The 16,062-nt window shown below is 43.6% G+C and overlaps 1 protein-coding gene across 1 annotated transcript in view; it reads right to left on the bottom strand.

Annotated features, from left to right (window-relative positions):
- Window positions 1–650: 650 nt before the first annotated feature.
- Window positions 651–16,062, bottom strand: part of LOC308061949 (uncharacterized protein) — a 101,873-nt gene continuing 86,461 nt past the window's right edge. The window contains exon 4 of the mRNA XM_080382695.1: window positions 651–16,062. This exon is cut by the window's right edge and continues 22,026 nt beyond it. The gene's annotated coding sequence lies outside the window, so the exon portion shown is untranslated.

The following is a 16,062-nucleotide window of genomic DNA, read 5'->3' as shown; positions in this document are numbered from 1 at the left end:
GTCCTAATCAGCAGAGCAGGGAGGTCCTGGGATGGCTTTCCAATCACAGCAGCAGTGGGCAAAACCAAACGGCTGTCAAGATGGTGGTGGATAACTAGATGAAAGGTTTTATATGTTATGCTTGTCCTAAGAAGACACTGGTGGGAAAGCACGTGAGGTCCCTTCCCCTCCTGTTTGCTCTGCAATGTCTCTCAGTGACTCCTTGAGCTCCCCAAGGAGGCATTCTCCTAAATCATTTCTTCTCCGAGAGTCCAAAGACATCAGCCTCTTCAATCCAGGGGCAAGGCATCGATCAGGGAATGGCCATCCTCTTCCTCACGCTCCCTGAGCTGAGATCGACCCAGATAAAATAGGAGACTGAAGGCTCAGAGAAGCTAGCACGATCTAGGTTTTAAGAAAGTGTTTTTGAGAGAAACTTTTGAGATTCTGTTAATCCTAACTCATTATTACCAATGCCAACAGTCCAAGTTTTCATCACTTATTTATTTCTAAATCATAACTATTTGCTTTTGGAAACACAGGACCAGGTTTGCAATACCTATAGGCTCTTGCTGAAGAAAGCAGCATATGTAAGCCATTTGTGAGCTTTTTTTCATTAACAGGGACTTTCTTCACCTGTAGAAATAATATTAGGAGAATAGGTTTGTGTTTTGATCTATTTTCCAGCTATATTTGAGGAGAGTGTATCGACATAGAAAATAAGAGAAAAAAGGCATGAGAAAACGCAGGGAAAATCCAAAGAAAAGGTCACAAACTATTACTAGCAAAATTCCCTAGGTCACAAATCACAGTATTTTGATCAATACAACTTCTGGTTTGCAATTAGGACTGTTCAAAGAAATTGAATGGCATTTAACTGAATATTTAATACAGCCTAAAACTGCTGGCCCAGCACAATAAGTTTAGCAGGACAGGCAGGTCTCACATCTGCCTTTACAGAGCTGCGCAGGCTTGAAAAGCAGAAATTAAAAGTGAGGTAAGGTTTATACGTGCATATGTACCCAGTGGACACAGCAAAACGCCTTAGTGCAGGTAAACGTGCAGAGGCAGAACAATAAAAAAGAGTCATTTCTCATGATGGCTTGTTTGCCTCTGTAGACAAAATCTCGTCTTGGCTGGCCATACTTGCCAGTACGCGGTAAAAACTTCCAGACCTCAGCAAGACTCTGGCATTGCCTGCTCCACTCCCAAAATCCAGAGGCAGGAGAGAGCCCATGGCCCTCACTGCCATCACCAGTGACAAATCACTGGAGACCTTGTTGCCTCAGCCTCCTCTGCGGCTCTGCTGTTTGACTTGGCAGCTCTCGATGTTCCTAGTGTGATTCGACTGTTTACCATCATGTCCACCGCATGCAAACCCTTCAAAATGTCAAACATCACAGATTAAAACAAAATAAAATACAGTGATCACAGGATACGTGGCTCCCAAGGCAGCCGTGACAAAAATGCATCCTCAATCACATACACTTTTGCCACTTCAAAGGAAACGCCATTTAATGAAAGGCTAACTCTTCATCAGGCCTTCTCAGATCAGGCATTTTTCTCAGGTCTGTTCCTGGAACATGTTTAAAGAAAACTTTCTCCCCTCACCCATTTGGAAAATATCTTACATTCCAGTGTTAAAACTTAGATCACCCCATACTCTCCAGTCCTCTCTAGGGCCCTGCAATAAATGTCGCAAGGAAAAGGATAAGGAGGGAGAGGCTTTGACTGCGACTGTGTCAGGCACTGGTCTAATTTCCAGTTGTTTGCTGTAGCTTATGTAAATTAAACTCGGAACATCCTTCTCCTGCTTTTTTTCCTTCCAACAGATTTCATGCCAAAACTTTTTCAGGTATGCGGGTGTAAACCTGAAGAAATTCCCCTGGGTTGACCAAACCACTGCAGACTTACGCTTCTAAATAAGACCAGTGTACTGCCAATGTGGTGACAAGGTTGGCATGCGCCTAGACTTTATTTTTTTCCTTCCAATGTTGCAAAACTGTGGTCTCAACACAGTTTGTACTGGACAATTTCCATCCTCCAAGAACCTGACAAGTAAAGAGCATTTGTGAAGAGCGTGTCAGAGATTTCCAGAAAATAAGGGATATAGCTTTAGGCTGTCGATTTGTTCTTTGGCACTACCATGGGAGCTGATTCCAGCGCTGCTGACTCCCAGGCCATTTATCTGGAAAACCCTCACCTAATGGGAGACATTTCAGATGCGTCTGCATTACTTTGGAGGCGTTATTCAAGCACGTGTAAATTCCCATCTTACACACCATTCCTATAACTTGATTTCAGGTTGCTATTGCTGAAAATCACCTACTTTGGAAGGGTATATTTATGTTTTAGTGGCGCATATATGACTAGCAGGCATCCAGAATACGTGTAAAACCTGGTAGTGTAGCTCTGGGTACCATTCTGAAGTACTGATACATGGAGCTCTCTTTCCATCCCCACGCTCTCACTGAACCTGCCATCAAAATCCCAACAGAGGGACAAAGGCACAGTTGCTTTGATGGTGACTTAGTGAGAGTGACAGTGAGAGTCTTTAACTGGCACACACAGCTGGCTCATGGGCTTTTGGACTCCCCTGTCATCCAGGCAAGTCCAAGGAAATGTTTCTGGTTTTGGCTTTGCAGATCATTCCTTCAGCTTTCTGTGATTTCTGAAGTGTGGCCCATTGCCTTGCTTCTCCAAGCCCCCAGACCAACCAGAGTTACATTGGATGAGACTTCCCAGCAGCAGATACACTTGTTTCTTGTCCTGATCCCTCCTCTCTGTCTTCAACCCCCTGTAGGACAGGAACAAGCAGAGGTCATTGCAGGTACAGACCCAGACCTTGAAAACACTTCAGTTCACCAAGGACATGTCATCCATTTGGTAGCAGCACCTTACCTCTGCAAGCTGCATCACTGAAAGACTGAAAGAAGAGTTCAGGACTGTAGAATATCATCTCTGTACACGTCCAGAGACATAGCCCTAGAGCAGGGCATCCCAAGGCCTGTGAAAAAGCCCCACTGTGAAGAACCACAGCAGAGATCCTGAATAATCTGTGCTCTTCCTCTCTTTGTATAAATTTGGCATATCTTGCAGCCAAGTCTACAGCTCACGTGTGAGCTGGGAAAGAGCGTGTGTACACCACCGCTCCTGGCAGGGAGTCTTGCAGCACATACTGCTGTACTCTCTGAAGGAGTCTGACACGGGATGGAAAGTATGTCAGCAGAGTGAGATGAACATCAGACCAAGCTGTGAACACAGGCTTTTTGCAAAGTGCAGAAGGACCAGGAGTTGGGAATGGTTGCTGAACGATGGTCTCAAGATGGGGCTTTTTCTACCTGCGCCATCACATCACTGCCCTTTACATTTTAGTCTATACGTTTGCTCCACACCTGTGTTGGTCCTTTGTGACCTGTCTACTCCAGAAAGCCAGCACGTGGCAGCCAAACAGTCAGGCGTAGCTGCATTCCCAGCACTGCCTAGGAAGACTGTTTCACGATAGTCTCCATCTCAGGAGGTTTAGGATAAGGTCAGTAACACAACAGAGTATCCCACTTTCTGATGCTAAAAAGCTTCCTACTTTGGTGTCAGAAAGGAGTATCTCACCTCACTCTAAAGGAAATTCTAGTGTTTTGAGGGTGGTTGTTTTCAGTTCCCAGTGCTTCTTGCTGAAAACTTTTGAGTCATGACCAAAGGTTTTTGAACTAGCACTCGTGTGCTCGGGTACTAGCAGAGACTTGTTGAGAGTGTCTGATGGCATCTATTGGGATTCCCAGGGTGGTGAATAGGGGAAATATCAATCATTTCCTTTTAAAACATCAACCATATGATCTGTGCTCTGCTGTACAGAATCCAGAGTACAGACAGTGCTTGTACTGAAGAACTTGCATGTCCAAACAAGACGCTCACGGGCCAGACAGACTGCAGTCCGTAATCCAGAGGTACAAAAGCTGGTATACGTTAAATGATTATGTGTGAATTGTCAGGTTTTATAGCTAACTGATTGTAAAAGGAACATGCTAACATGCTGTTATGATAAATATTATTGCTTTATTTGTAGTCAGTTACCAGAGGCACAGAACTATTCATCTCTTTCATACATTGTTATTTTGTTCAAAAAATTAAAAAACCACCACAGCCACCCCAAAAAGGCAAAGAGGAGCATTTGATGAGGTCATTAGTGTTGCCCCACTGCCCACATTACCTTCATTACGTTGTCATACTCTTCTGCTTTTTATTTAGAGGTCTCATGGAGAATGTGGATGATACCTGCTGATTGTAGACTGAATTCCAGAAAGAAGGAAAGAAAGAGATAATCTGCTGGGTTTTGGATATGACAACCAGTTCAAGGCATTGATACCCAACTGGATCTTATGCCCATTCGATTTTCTTTCTGCACAGCTGAATGCCAATCACTCAGTTGAACACAGCTTTCCATGCTACCTGGTTTGTATGCCCTTGGGATGAAAATGATAGTTCATGGATAAGGTGATGTGTCAAACTGGCTTGGCAAAACTGGACAATGGGCACTTTTCAAAGGTATTAAAACTTTTTCTGCATGGTTAGTTCAGGACCCTAAGACACATCTGTTCCCGTGACTACATCCAGCAGCCCACTTTAATCACCAAGCTCTCAGCTGGTTTCCTGTGTGCAACACCAGGCAGAAGGCAAAATGAGCACACACAGCAGTCTGCTACAGTGTAGGCCCCAGGAATTCCTATTTCTTCTGAAGAAGTGTTTTTCTGCTTTGCAGAATCCTATTGTCCCAAGAAATCTGTCAAGAGCGGAGTATGAAGTCCAAGGACAGGAAGGGAGCTTAAAGACCAGGAAATATATGTTGAAAAAGGGCTTTTTTTTTTTTTTTTTTTTTTTTAAGATAGCATCAGTTTAGAGTGAATATCACGAAAGAGCAAAGTTAGTGCCTTATTCTATGCTCTAATATAACCTACTTCAGGTGTTGACCTCCAGACCTGTTTGGATTGCAATGTTCCCTCTGAAATCCATACTAGTTTATTGCTTTTCACATTGTATTGGTTAAAAATCATGAAGTAGTGGTTCCTCAAAAGGGAAATGACTCTCTTGCAATGAACAGTTGGCAAGTTTGCTACTGGACCAAGAAGCAGGAGAAAATGCAGATGTGTATTTGCTGTGGAGAGAGATTTTCCTTAATATGGTTGGAGAATATGCAGGATACTCATAAAATTGATGCTGGCGTTGATCAAAAGGTTGAAAAAAGGAAAGGAGAAATGGTGAGTAGAAGATAGAAGAAAAAGCAACAAGATGTATACTTCTCATTAATTTTACATTCAATGTGGGGGGAGTTGTTGCTCTTTTTTAGTGTAAGACCAATGCTCAGGGTGTTAAGAGCACTGTGGAACAGGACAAACCTTGTCTTCAGAGACCTAATTATTAACCAAGACATACTGAAAAACTGGTAACTCCATACCTTTTTAACAACTGGATAAATTTAGACACAGTGGATTAGATTTTGACATGTATTTTGGCTTGTGAAGAGTTTAAACGCAAAAAGAATTTTCAAAGATGCCTAGATAGATCAAACTATTTCTAATTGATCTGAAAGAAGTCAGCATTTCAACCACTTGCTAACATGCTGGTAACATACCTTCCTTGTAGAATTGTTCACAAAGGGATAAAAGCATTGAAATGGCTTTTTGAACAACTGTTGGCAAGGCAGGCTCAAGAGAGATCAAGTGAACTGCAGCGAGCCCCAAGAATTCAACCATGCACAGCTGAAGAGCCAGCCGGGAGGAAGGCATGGACCGGGTGGGGATGCAGGGCTGGAGGACAGGATGTGTTTCTAATTACAGGAGGATCTCAAGGCCTCTTTGTGAAGTCAAGACAACTGGGGAGATGTCAGGTGATTTAAAATAAGGGCCATGGAGAGGACATGACTTCTGCCTCTTGGCATTCTGGCTACAATGAAAATGTTAGAGAAAATACTGCTGAGTCCTAAGGCTCCCTCAACAACGCTGGAGTTCGTTAGTATTTCTAGGAGAGAGGCGTGGGGGGTAAGGGCAACAAGGAAAGAGATTATCATTATATTATCAGTTACTGGGTCTGTAGCCAGGGAAAAGTCCATTACTGACCTCGCTTTCTCTTATGAAGGTCTACTTTTATTTTCCAGCCTGTGGCAGCTCTCTACATGTTCCTTTGTAGGCATGGGCAAAGAGGTATGTCACATGGATGTGGGAAGGAAGTAAGGAGCTTGAACAAACTATACCATACCCCAGTTTATTTTTCCAAATCAGTGTTGTCTTGGAATAGAAATCTTCAGGGTTTAGTTTAACCAGCAGCACAGAGAATCAGCAAGTGAAGCCCTTATCTTCCACCTGTGTGAGACGAACGGAACAGGACTTTTGCACAAAATAAAATGAGTTTGTTGATTTCTGTTCAGCCACAGTTAAATCACAATTCACGTCTCAAAGACACCAAACATATCTCAGCAGTATTTGGCATCGCTGTGGGTCTTTTTCACTTCAGAGATGCCCATGTCCTTACGTAGGTGTGAAATGAATCAGTTTGACCTGCACAAGATGGTGATGCCCCTAAAGGAAAATGTGAAAACAGAGACTTTTAGGACAGAGTAAGAACCCCTTGTCATATAGGTCAGCAGTGAATGTTGTCCTGCAGCAACCAGGCAGCTAAGCTCACCACAGTGCTGCCTCTGTGGATGACCATGGTAGGGTGAGGAACAGGCCCTCTGAAGGCATATTACACACTCCCTGCCTCCATCTGCAAGTGATGGGGCATGGAGAAATCCTGGGGTTCCCTGTGGGTTTCACTGCCAGGAGCCTGTGTGAGATCAGGCAGCAACTCCTAGAGGTGAATGGGATGATCTGGTCCCTCTGCTTTTTTTGTATTCTGGACTAGAGTATTAGCTTTTTCCATGGAAAAGCCAAAAAGCCTTCCCCACAGCACATATAACTGTATATGCTCTGTGAATATGTGCTCACTCCGTGGTTTGTTTAGAAATCTCTGCAATTAATTCTGGAGGTAGATAAATGTTTTTTCTTTTACTTAAAAGATGGCCATATCTGTGCCTAGTATCTATTTCTTGGGTCTCTTAGTTAAAATCAAGACTTTACTTGCAAAACTGGAAAACAGGAGTATCTAGGTTAAATATTGCAGATTTTTCTGCTGGCCTCAGCAGGGCAGCTTCTTTAGATGAACAGAACAGCACTTACTTCAAAAAACACCTCTATTCCAACTTCAGCGTTGGCTTCCCCGTCGAGTTAATTAATCTCCAGGGGCTGGAGATTAAGCGAATTTGGAAAGTGAGCAGAATTTAGTTCTCGGAGACTTGCATGCATTTGCCATTTGTGGTTAGGAATAGAACCCAGAGACTGTTTATTCCATGGTAGGAAAAACAGTTTTTACTTTTCTTAAACACAGCTAGCTAGTTTATGACTCCTGGCAGGAGTACAGTAACTTTGAGCAACTAGTTTGTTTGTTCCAGCTAATTTATAGAGGGTGGTATTCGTTTTCTTTTTCCCTTAAAGGGGTTCTGTCATGTAATTTAGGCCCCCAACAAGACATTGCTTGGACCTGATAGAAATCAGGCATACAGTGTTCTCTGGAATCCAAATAGTCCAACGAGGGTGTGCTAAATCCGTCGTGCTGCCAACAAGATATTAAATTCAACAGCTACTGCTCTGTCCTGTAATCCTTCAGGTCTCCAGCGGAAGAGGCCCTTTTCCAGACAATGGAGGGGAAGGGGGATGAGTTAATTAGCAATCTCATTCCAAGGAACGGGCTGACATCACTAAAGCAAGCTCAGAGTAAAGGAAGGCAATAGCCATCGGGGTGTCTTGAGGGAGCAAGGAAAAGAAGGGTGAAAGCCCGCCGTGTTCAAACAGACGCTTCTGTCTGAAACCAAAGCTCTCGAGAGCAGCTGTAACGGTTTGCTTCCAGTTCTGTTTCACAGCGTGAACCCACCACGTGCTTTTTAAGAATTCCCTTTCCATCTGACTTACCTGAAGCACAGGGGCGTGAGCAGCAGGTGGTGTAAGTTTGGGAAAGCTCCTGCCGGCTGCCAGCGGTGCCCAGCTCAGCTGCGCAGGGGCAAAAGCGGAGGCAGTTGAGGCCCAGAAGGTTTTGCAGAGCTTTCCTTCTGCTTCTGCCCCAACAGGTGACTTCAAACAGTGCTGAAGTCAGTTGCCAGCTCCTCTCCTCCTTACTTCAGCTAACCCAGGATTAGGAAGCCCTTTATAGGAATACTCTGAAGGCTTGGGTATGGATTAGCATCTTCAAGGGGGCCAGGAGGCTTTTCTGCATCTGGGAACTGAACGCATTAAAAATTTTGCCATGGTCTAGCAAAGTCTGCCTGTCCTCTGCTCTGCATGGGCGGAACGGTCTGAGAACACATGGCCTTATTCAACCATGGGCAGCCCCAGGGAGAGGCTTAGTGGTGACTCAGGCCCAGAGTACTTAATAAAACCTAGCAATATCAGAAGATGTTTAAGACAAACAAGCCAGTGTATTATTTTATCTAGCCTTTCTCTAATTTGCGTAGGTAATCCTTTGTGTTGCAATGGAATGTGGCATCTGCTATGGAAATAGGGGACTGGCTGTGGCAAGGCAGGGGTCACTCCCAGTGCACAGCGATGGAAAATAAACAGAGTATTAGAATAAAATGAGGGTAAATGCATTCAGTAGAATTTTAAAATTACATTGATTCCTTCATGTGAGAGGAATCCATCTTTGTGTGCCTAAACCAGTCTTATACTAGATGCTATCTCACCCTGGCACTTTGAGTAACCATGTATTTCCAGTGTGTGGGTTATTAAAACTTAAGCCCACCTGAATCTTGCAATAAGGCTTTGCTGAGTGTTAGACCATCCATGGATCCCAAAGCCAAGCAGAAGAACTAGTCAGCAGAAGGGCCCTTGCATAAATTCTTGTCCTGCTTTTGCACGCTTTTCTGATTTACACATTAAAACAGACTGTTGCGTAGTGGCTTGCCTACTATAATGACACAGAAGTGTGGGTTTCACTGCCAGTATATGTTTTAAAGCTTAGATTGGAAATTTATTTCTACACTTCACTTGGGAGACAAAAAAGCCATAAAGAGGAGCAAAGACCTTTACAAGGTTTGATGAAGCTTCACAGAAAGCCACAAAGCAACAGGCATTGCACAAAGTTAAGTAAGAGTAGAGGAAAGGGGGAATCTCCTAGAAGAGTTTTTTTTCTCTGAGGAATTTGCTTTGGCTCTTTTGTAAAAGCCAGGATTAGCTGAACTCCTTGTCAAGCTTCTGGACCCATTTATTTTCCCAAGCATTTAGGGAGAGGCTGCTTTGAAGGCTGAGGAGATAATTACGGGATGAAAGGGACTGCTAGTTTGAAGGAGCACGTTTGATGAGTGTATCTTTTTATTGAGGATTTATTTTGTCCTCTGATAGTGTGTGTGGTTTAAGTGCTGAACAAAGTACCCACAGCAATGGAGAGGCATTTTAAACAATTACATTTGAATTAATTAATATAATGAATGACTGATAGGAAGATCAAATCATTATCGTTATCTTTTAGTGATAAATTGAGGGTGGAGGGGAAGAACAGAAGAAGTGCTGGCGTAGCTGGCTCCAGCCTAACACATGTTTATTTAAGTGACTCTATACAAACATAACCCTGTATGTCAGTTAAATCAGCAGCATGTCAGTCGGCACTTCTGGTTACAGACTATTTCAGAGTCATTCATCATTCAAAGCTATAAAAGCCATTTACCCTCAGCTCGCCAACCAATCAAACCAACTAGAAAATGGAGCAGGAAAGGAGCACGAACAATTGTCCTTAGTTTCCTTTTAACTTTTGCTGCAACAATTCAATACATCCTGTGTGGTGGGATAGTGGAGAGGTTTTGCTGAACTAACAGACCTTCCTTCACCAGGTCATTAAAAGCGGGAAAGGGAGGGGAAAGAGAGAGGAAAGAGAGAGAGAAAGGAGCAAAAAATGAGAGAGAGCAGAAATTTAACCCTTGCTCTACCAGTTTTTCTTTCACGGACAACGTTTGCAAATTGCCTTTTTACATCTTTCACACCCATTAATATGATTCCAAATTATTATGTACCAGCTATGGAGGCAGTGCACAGTCCCGACACACCATGCAAGCTCTAAAGTAAATCATGGCCAGGAGCTGCTCTGCTGCCCTTAAACTCAATGTAAACCTTCCAGGGCTGGGCTGCTAAGAGAGGGAGTAGTCACCAGTGCTGTTAGGGCTTGATGAGAGATGTGTATCTTCACAGATTCCACCGTCTGGGCCATTCCTTTGTGCTCTGTGTTGCCTTGTGACTTTCTCCAGGTAAATGGCTTGAATCCCAGATGCCTGAGGATGCCTGAGGATGCCATGGCCAGGCAGTGCAGCACCCAGCAGAACACGAGGTTTTAGAAAACTGCAGTTCCAAGGGGGGAAAATAATGACAGGAAGGTCTTTTCAGTCTTGAGGAGGGGTCCCTCCTCTAATTTGATAACTAACTCCTGGTACTTTCTTCCCATTTGTGCTGATATATGGCTTGATCTTCCAAACCTTTACTCTCATGAGTGATCCCATTAAGATAAATGAGACCTCTCTCATGTGACCGAGAGTGGGCAGGTATCTGAATAAAACAATCAGCAAAATCAATCAGTTCTCCGTTGTCTGCCTAGTAAAAGCCCCTCCATTAGAATTGAACTAGCATTCAAAAAATGGGAGTATTATGGGGTAATAATGTGTAAAATGACCATAACCAGTTGCTTTTTGACTGTTTAACTATGGTATTTTTCTAGTTCTGTCTGTGCTCTGCCTGATTCAAATCCTCCCCTCATGTTTATTATTAGTTAACTATTTCTTAATGGACCCCTTCATTTATGAATAAAACTCAACAGCAATTACAGCCCCAGTGGAGACCAGTACACTACCCATCTGCTCCGTCACTCGCTATCAGTGTTGGCATTCTGCACAGGTTCCAGCCCCTCTCATCGTAACAAGCTAGGATCAATTTTCCAGTGGCAGCTTGGAAATAATAGTACAAAATGTATATTAATACAGAAATATATTGTGAAACTGTCCTTAAACAAACAAATGAGCCACTTTAAAATATTACCGCTATAAATGACCATGACAGTAGCACAGCACATATAATAAAAAATAACTACTGAAGAGAAGCTGCTGAATTACTATAGTAATAAACCAGATGTGATTATTATCATTTAACACAGTCATTGAATACCATGAATCCCTGAAGCCATTAAAATATTTATGATTAAACATTTGCTATTCCTTATAACAGAACATATAGTCGGGTACTAAAAAACTGTTAAAGTATTATTTTGGCTAATACATGCTAGTGCCATGATAAAGGTCAGCTACCACTGCCTAAGCTTTCTGGAAAGAGTGCCTAACAGCTGTCCTGTTTTTTTTTAATAACCACTATAAGGTTAGGTACCTTATAGCACATTATTATGTTCAGTAGAGAGATATAGATGTATGCCCACACTTTCCTACCTGCATCTATATAAAGGATCAAACACAAATATCTGATTTTATTTGTGGAGGAATGGATGCTTTCTGTCTTCAAGGAGTTATAACAAAATATTTAACACTTTTAGGGAAAATATACTGGAGACTAAGCACTAAGCATATGCAAAAATGAAGTCTAATTACCTCCAGGACTTTTAGCATACATGCACTGTATTACCTACTGAACACATTCGAACTTGTGGGTATCGAAATTTTTTTTCACTGTGGGAAGTGCTTCCCTGCTCATCTCTCCGTGGTCTGCAGCAGCCTGGTTGCCTACTGTTAAAGCAACCTTGGCTGCTGTGACCTGTAGGTGAGAGGTGCCTGTTACTGGTTTGAAGTGTGACAGCGGGTGGGGGTGTGCTCTGTGCGTGTCTGGCCCTTTTGAGGTGTGCAACTAATTTGTGAGTGGGGTGAGGGATGGCACTGCAGCCCTCCCAGCCCATGACGGGAAATATTGCCCGGCCTGATGTGTATCGCTGCTTTCTGCAAGTGCATTTTGCTGCCAGCTGATGGGGATTCTCCCGTAGCTCCAGCGCTCCCCAGTCTTTAGACACAGGGTCCCGTAGGCTTTACCAACTGTGCTGTTGCTGTGAGGTTGTTCTTTGCTACACACTGACAACCGTCAAGTCACAGATTTACTCTAATGTTGTAATACGCATCTCCCATGATAAAAAAAATGCATCCTCTCATAAATGCCTCCTAAGACACTAGCAGGCAAGAGATATCCTTCCCTTATATTCCTATACTCTTTTTTTTCCTACCAGTACAGAAAGCCAATTACTCGATCTGGACAATCTTGAACAAAAGGAAGTCACAACTAAACCTCGACATGACAGGAATTGTGGTATGGGAAATGCTGACTTTGCTTTAGCAGGATCTCACTGTCCCCTCTTAGAAGGCAGCCTGAAAGCCCTGTGGTGGCCGGGGCAGCCAACGTGAACTGCAAGTGTGCGTGGGGAAGGACGAGGCGCTTTAAACCCATGCTGCTTCCAGAGGAAAGTGGAGCTCCATCCTGAGGTGCCTGCATTAAGCAAAGATGAGTCTCCTTTGATAAGTGAGGCCACTCTGGGAAGTGCCCATCTCTCCCTGCTGACTCAAGGAGAAGTTGAGATCAGTTTAACTGAGGTGCCCCACCATTAGAAGGTTGCTAAGTGAGATGAAACCCATCTTCAAGTAATATGTAATACAGAAGCCTAAAGCCCTGCTTGCTTGGCACCTGACTATGAAAGTACACACCCTCCCATCCTTGCCTCCTGGATTGTGTTTTCCATGCTGAGCAGCTCAGCATTTGGCCCAGGATTGCCTGAGACACAGACACTGAGCTCTGCTCTGACCAAAACCCTTGGGCGACCAAAGTCCAATGGCCATTTGCAGGGGAAATGAACACACCAACAATTCTGGGGTCCACAGGAAATTTTGGAAGAAAGAGGGGGAGGCTGTTGCTGCTTTCTTGTAAATAAGGTACAAAAAGTACCTCACGCCCTGCTTTTATAGAAAAGCCAGGTGGCAGGGCACTTGCCCAGGGAATGGGAAATACACGTCCAGCTCTTCCCTCTGCCTGAGAAGATTCAAACTCGCATCTTCTCCATCAGTGAAGTAGCCAGCTAAGCACAGGCTGGTCCCAGTGGTGTGTTAGTCATGTCTGAAAGTTGCCCTCTGGGGACTAACATGGTAGTTTATGTAATTTCTCAGTCTGGCTAGGTCAGGGCAGAGTAGAGAGGCATAACACTGTGAAAGTGAAACAGAGAGGTGTCACTGATGGATTTAGGCAAAGCAGAAGCTATGAAAAGGTTTTCAGCATTGCACTTTTGGAGTCAAGCATCTCGTTTTCACCAAAGATCCACTTCAGAAGCCCCTGTGCCCTCCCTGGGAACCCACACAGGACAGGGACACAGCTGCCTGCAGCACACACAGCTGAGGGTTAGATGCTAGATGCCACTTCATCCTTTAAAGTTGTCTGAAGGGAGTATTTGGAGCTCCAGTGCACTTAACCCAGCCACTACATGGGGGATAGTGGGAACAGGCAGTCGGGCAGAAATGCTATTTTTAAGTTTCTCCCACGGCTCTGATAGGGTCCTCCTCTAGCTCATGGCCAGCAGACCTTCCTGAGAACCATTCAGCTCCAATTTCAAAAGCCGTTTTGCCACGTCTGCTGGAGGCAGTCACCACATAGCCTGCCTACTTGGGTTTTTTTAATGTGCCACAGCAAGATCCAGTGAAGCCATACTGGGGGATTGCACCAGTCCCAGTGTCAGGAACAATAAACAAAGAATTTGTTTTATTCTCAAGATGATCAGGAAGAACTCCAAAGGCCGCTTGTGGCCTTTGAAGATGACTATCTGAAAATCTTCCATCTACACTTGGGTGTTTTCTACTAATTATGTCTGTGGATACACTACTTCATCCCCCAAGTGAACCTCATATACCTTCCTCTTGTGTCCTTCCCATCAGGATAATTACCAGACACTACCTGCTGTGAGTGGGAGCTGGTGCATTACAACAAATTAGACAGCACCGCATCCAAAAATAATCACTTTTAACCAAGAGCTATTCAGATAAGTCACATCTTCTATTCTCAGCCCTCTGAAATAAAGATTCCTTTAGTTTATCTAGATCTTCAGGCTTTGTGTTCAGTATTAAACCAAGGATGGGGATGGAGTTTCCTTGGACGGTATTGTGATACCCCCAGATATTTTCGCAGAGCTTAAAAATGTCAGACAGTGTAGGGCCTCACTAGAGTTTCCCACTGTCTGGATTTACCAAAATCAAGTTTTATGAGAGGTTTTAACTGCATCCAAAATGGAAAATAAGGGTATTGCAGCAGTGGATCCAGCACCCATCTGCCCAGAGCCAGAGACACGAATCCAAATTCTTCATTCTCCTTCTGAAATTCAAGGAACGCAGAGTTTCTTCATGCCCACTTTGATGAAATAAGAAACTGAAGAATCTGTTGGCATAAGTGGAGGTTTCACAAATTAAGAGTTGCTTTTAATATGATGCAAGATTTCTGTAAGCTTTTCATTATTCTGATTTATTAGTCCTCAAGGCTATGTGGAAAGTGAACAGAAAGCACACTTGAAAAAGAAATTAAATTACAAGATCTTTCACTATTTTCAGGCATATTTGGACTCCTGCATTTGCAACTTGTAACGTATGATCCTGCTGTACTGTTGCAATAGACTCCAGGTTTTGGGAGGATATATTTGTTAGGGAGAAAAAACATGGGAAAAGATTATCTTTGTCTTTTGATTTTGATAAAGTCCTGCACTTTTTTTGGCTTCTGCCTGTCGCCGAGTGCATAGACCCAGGCAGAAGATCCAGGAAAGGAAAATATGGGAGAAAGCGCCCAGAATTACCTAGCTAATCAAGAGGAATGGCTGACTGGTATTGCAAGAAGGTGTTTAGCTGGGATGTGCCCTCACTGGGTTCATCTAGTTGGGAACTGAAAGGTGAGCATCAGTGCAAGTGTTCCCTGTGCTCTATGGAATGTCACCCACAGCTCGTTTTGGATCACTGATGCTGTAGCTGCTCCAGCTACATTTTTTGAGTTTAATAGAGATTTCTATGGTACCAGGGCTCAGGAAACAACAAAAGGCTCTGACCATGCATTTGGAACCAAAACCTGATTTCCTCCCAGTATGGCTCTTACGGGCAAAAGAGGACTCAAGACACAGATTTGTATGATACGGCAAGGAGAACCAATCAGGAAAATGTTGTTAGTACTGCATGCTAACTGGAAAAAGTCTGAAGAAAGAGGTCTTTTAAAATCCAAGTTACTGTGACAGTATTACTTTCCTTCCTCCCTCCCATCATTCCCAACTCCCTTTCCTTTCCTTTCCTTTCCTTTCCTTTCCTTTCCTTTCCTTTCCTTTCCTTTCCTTTCCTTTCCTTTCCTTTCCTTTCCTTTCCTTTCCTTTCCTTTCCTTTCCTTTCCTTTCCTTTCCTTTCCTTTCCTTTCCTTTCCTTTCCTTTCCTTTCCTTTCCTTTCCTTTCCTTTCCTTTCCTTTCCTTTCCTTTCCTTTCCTTTCCTTCCCTTCCCTTCCCTTCCCTTCCCTTCCCTTCCCTTCCCTTCCCTTCCCTTCCCTTCCCTTCCCTTCCCTTCCCTTCCCTTCCCTTCCCTTTCCTTTCCTTTCCTTTCCTTTCCTTTCCTTTCCTTTCCTTTCCTTTCCTTTCCTTTCCTTTCCTTTCCTTTCCTTTCCTTTCCTTTCCTTTCCTTTCCTTTCCTTTCCTTTCCTTTCCTTTCCTTTCCCTTTCCCTTCCCTTTCCCTTTCCCTTTCCCTTTCCCTTTCCCTTTCCCTTTCCCTTTCCCTTTCCCTTTCCCTTTCCCTTTCCCTTTCCCTTTCCCTTTCCCTCTCCCTCTCCCTCTCCCTCTCCCTCTCCCTCTCCCTCTCCCTCTCCCTCTCCCTCTCCCTTTCCCTTTCCCTTTCCCTTTCCCTTTCATTTGGAGGCAAAGCATTGAACTTTTCCTTTTCAAATACTTTTCTTTTCTGAATTGTTATGTTTTTTGTGGTATAGCATGTTTTATAGTATGGCTGTGAAAATAAAATAAATATTTTGTGGAGTTT

This window comes from Falco punctatus (assembly GCF_963210335.1).
Source record: "Falco punctatus genome assembly, chromosome: 4".
In the NCBI taxonomy this organism is placed as follows: Eukaryota; Metazoa; Chordata; class Aves; order Falconiformes; family Falconidae; genus Falco; species Falco punctatus.
Note: the sequence above shows the minus strand (reverse complement) of the source record. Positions and strands in the feature narration are given on the sequence as shown.